Source organism: Morone saxatilis, unplaced genomic scaffold (assembly GCF_004916995.1).
Source record: "Morone saxatilis isolate NCDOM2014 unplaced genomic scaffold, NCSU_SB_2.0 Contig14, whole genome shotgun sequence".
NCBI classification, from domain to species: Eukaryota; Metazoa; Chordata; class Actinopteri; family Moronidae; genus Morone; species Morone saxatilis.
The window spans coordinates 1,223,760-1,228,318 of record NW_023339696.1 but is presented as its reverse complement, the minus strand read 5'-3'; the positions used below and the strand labels follow the sequence as shown (position 1 = coordinate 1,228,318).

The window sequence follows — 4,559 nt, the reverse complement described above, 5'->3', positions numbered from 1 at the left end:
ACAGCCCATAATAACAGTTCAAATTAAGTACAATTTATCTACATGAAATTCATCTTCTCACCTCTTAGCCTATTAAAAGATGTTCCATGTCTGGTAAACCCACTCTGAAGCGTAATACTGCACGGGTTATCCTACCAACTGTTACATATGTAGGCAATCTGAGTGCAGGGCTAAAATACAGTTAACTTCCAGGACAGCATAGTTCATTTCCAGGATATTTGGTCATTTACAGGTCATTCTCTTCATTTTAATGTTTTTCAGGACAACATGGGAACCCTGTCTTTCAAGTCTAATTATTGAACCTGTAAGTGCAACCAAACATGCAGTATTTGCAAGAGTTGGGATTAATGACGAGATTTCTTAATAAACACTGTATGCCTACTGGAGACAGTTAATGAGCTTTAACTGTGAAGGGCCATCAGTCTTCACCGCTCCTTCCACCTTCACCATAACATCCAAATCTACTGAACTTAACAAATAATAAACTTTACTTGTAGACCTCATACTTCTCATTATTGTGCTTTAGAAATTCAGTGATCGATTTATGAGTTTACTGCTTAAGTTTTGAGTGTGAGCTTTCATTTTCTGTCACCTTTTGTTCAGTCTGTTCTGCTTTATGAGGCTGTGTGTGTGTGCGTGTATGTGTGTGTGTTGCAGTCTACAGTGTGGAGAGCCTGTAGGAAGAAAAGGTTTTTGTGGGTCTGCTTGCACATACATTTGAGGAGGTTTGAGGGACAATAACAGCAAACACAAAGGCTGCCACCAGATGCCATATGCAACCATGTGCAACCAGAATATGTGCCACTTAAAATAACTGAACGGGTCATTAATTATTAGATGAAATATTTTAGCATTGCGAATCGTCTTTTAGGGGGCAATGCTCTTACTTTGACATTAAATAGGAGATTGACGTTTAGTGTTCATCCCAACTATCAACACAGTCACGACATTAGCTTCCTCATGTTGCTAAGCTAGTAGGACAACACAGGATTGTGCCGTTTAAAATGCTGCATGTTATTCCAAAATTGACGTGTTAAGAGGTTAAACTACGTCCTAAAAATGCCCATTACATGAAAGCAGTTAGACAAATAAAGTCAAATGAACGTCAGCCAATATTAACTGTATTGGTTGTAGCATCACGAGATAGCGTTACCTAACGTTGACACACAAGTACTAACGCGATAGCTCGGGAGAAATAATCTTGCCATGGCATAACGTTAGCTCTTGAATTGATTTCTCATCCGTCGGAGTGTTTCTGCGTAGCGAGCAAAAACGTAGAATAACGACTATAAAATTAACAAAACACAGTAATACTCCTCACCAGCTTGTGTGTTGGGTCCGGTTACAATCTGCAACCAACAGTATATGAATGTACAAGCCTCCTGCTCTTTTCAACCTGTTCCCCTCACTCCGACTGCTTGCCAATGTACAGTTTGATGGACGTACAAAGTGGACCAATCACAGGCCAGAGAATAGAAAACGGCTCTTTCAATATGCATTCAAGTGCTCTTTGTAAACCCCGAAACAATATAATATTCAGAGAAAAGTAAGTCATTATCTTCAATTCTGACGCTTAATTTCAAAATACATACAGAAGTTTTGTGTTTTGTTTACGCGTAGTTTTTTCCTATTAAAGTTTAGTCACTAAAATTCCACTTTTACATGGAGGTTTGCTAGTGTGCCCAATTTCCGACGATGACGAACTCACCTTCTGATGTTTCAAAAGTGACGGCATCAAAAATATTAAAGATGTGTGATGCAAAAAAGTGTTTTCTTCATTATTATATATGATATAGTTTTTCTTTGTATTATTTTCTTTTATTATATTTATGCTAATGTGCTGACTGTTATAATCTACTTGCCTACAACGTTGTATAACAATAGGCAATCATTGATACATATTTCAGCCACTGGTTTATAATAAAATGGGCAGACAAATACTTTTTTAAAATGTATTATTGCTCACTCTCCCTTACTTTAACTACTAGACTAAACTGAAAGCCATCCTGGGAGGTGTATGCTTTGTGACCTGCCACATGAGGGCAGTGTCTTTTTGCTTCACACATCCCTATCTATGCTCATGTTGACTCAAGTTTAAAATAAACATGGTTTCATATGTAAAAATAAATAAATAAAGCTATACTACTATACTTTTCCACTGAACTGCAAAGTAAATGGGGACAGCTATTCTTGTCCCTTAACAATTATAAACCAACATGCAGTCAGGATGAGTCACTACAGAGAGGCTATTGTTTTAATGTGGAAAGAGATGGTACACATACATTTCATTTAGTGATGAGAATGTTTAATTGGCATTATGTTTACTGAAAAATCATGAAATTGTTTTTCTGTTGTTCTCATACCATCACCAGTACTACCACCAATGAAGCTGCAGTAGGTAACCTTTATAAAAAAGATAACTTGCTGAAACTTTCAGTATATCTTGACAGTATATGAGACAGATAATCTGTGAAAAAATCTGGTTCACTGGTCCACTGGACCTGAACGAAACCAACCAATCAGAACCGAGAAAGATAGTCGACTGTTGAGTCTTATTCTCACGTCGTCATATACAGACTCTTTGGTACCCTGGGAATGAGACTCAATAATCAAATTTCTTCAAGCCTCCAAACTAAAGTGTCTTTATATCTTTCTTGGCGATTGGTTGTTTTTCATTTCAGGCCGGTGGTTCTTGCAAATACCACAAGTGAGCACTAGGAGAGTCAGAGGAACCAGATTTTTTCACAGATTATCTGTCTAATGTAATACTGTCAGAATAGGGAAAGTTTCAGAAAATATAATAAAATAAAAATTACAGACAGCAGTTTTAAATATGCCTCTGAATAGTTCCTTATACACACACACATATAGAAAGAAAAAGAGAACATGTGTAATAGATACAACTCAGTGGTTCATAAATCTACAGTTTCCTCCCTTGGACATATACTAAATCCTGACTGTTCCTGTCTAACAATACCAGGGAAAAGACACACAGAAAGAGTGAGGGGGGGTGGGGGTATGTGGGGCAGATAAACTCTCTAAAATGAAGCGTTTTATATCAAGTGTTAGTGATAACACAGCTCCGGGGTAGTGAGATGCTTTTGCATTAACAGAGAAAGATTTATAAATACTCTCTCACTACCATATGGGCTACTCTTCAGCATTCTTACATAACCCGCTGAATATGTGGAGGAGGCAGAGAGCAGCATCCAAGCACTGCACACTGCCCACACACACACACACATACACAATGGAGAGGAGAGTGGAGTTAAAAATCTGGAGGAGTTTGGGCAGAGAAAGAAGATAAGTTAGATGTTGCAGTTAGAAGTCAGGGTCAAATTCTCTCATTTGTCCTCTTCTTTCTCTAATTGTCTTTTTTGCCACAACAACTGCATTCACTGGTACTTCTTTATGTAGGGTATATGCAGACTACAGAGATTTGTGGAGAGACCAAATATTTTAACAAAGTTTTAGGGAGACATGGTTATTCAATTTCTTGTTGAGAGTTTGAAGAGAAGATTGATAGCACTTTCGCATCTGCAGCCAGAAGACAGTTAACCTAGCTTAGCATAGACAAGCAAGACAGACGGAAAAAGCCAGTTTGATTCTGTGCAGAGGGAACAGAATATAAATCTGTCAGCCCCCTCTAAAACTCACAATTAAATTAAAACACTGAGATAGAGTCTTTGTGCTAAACTAAGCTAACCTGCTGCTGCTAGTTGCTTCATATTTACCAAATAGTCATTAGAGTGGTATTGATCTTCAAATATAACTCTTTGAAAAAAAAGGAGTTAAATGTATTAGCCAAAATGTTGAAACCATGCCTTTAAATAGAAAGTTTCAGAAAAACATAGAAAAGACATATAGCTAAACAGTGGCACTATGATGAAAGGTGACAATGATTCTAGGGGCCTAAAATAAAAAAAAATAGACAAAAACCTTTCACAATTAGCAACAAAACTGCACACCTACTGTCATTTGCAACATGCTGGAATATTACCATTTTGTTAAGTAAATGACTGAATGGAATGGTTGATTGCTTTTTTGTTGCATACGATTGGAAAGAGTTTGTACTTTGTTTGCAGCCATTTACCGGAATACGCAGGAACTTTTCAAAGAATGTGGCATACAGAATGACTTGTCCAACTCAAAGACCCGCACCAGACATGTATCATAATGTGTGTCTGGTGTGTTTTTTTCTGCAAAAAAGTATAATTTCCACACTGAAATTCTTAAATAAGACATCTACTCCTTCTACATCCATTAAAGTATCTCCGCAATTTATCTAACATTTTCTTACCTGACACAAATGTCTCCTACTTCACTACAAAGTCATTCTCAGTGGATGTGGCACTGTGGCTTAAAATTCTGTGCATCACACTGTACAAGTTGCATATTTGGGACCAGGATGTTTGTGATGGTCACAAATCATGCTTGGTAGGCCCCTCCTTAAAATCAGCTTTTTCAATGAGCACAGAGAAACTTTCCCACCTTTCAGCAGATGAATGTGAAAACATCCTTCTAGTGTAAACTCTGCACATACATGCATTCACACAGCC

The 4,559-nt window shown here is 37.5% G+C and overlaps 1 protein-coding gene across 1 annotated transcript in view; it reads right to left on the bottom strand.

Annotated features, from left to right (window-relative positions):
- LOC118322524 (phosphoribosyl pyrophosphate synthase-associated protein 2) overlaps positions 1-1,449 on the bottom strand; it is an 11,488-nt gene extending 10,039 nt beyond the window's left edge. The window contains exon 1 of the mRNA XM_035654228.1: positions 1,322-1,449. The gene's annotated coding sequence lies outside the window, so the exon portion shown is untranslated. The remainder of the gene's footprint in view (positions 1-1,321) is intronic.
- Between the last annotated feature and the right edge of the window lie 3,110 nt (positions 1,450-4,559).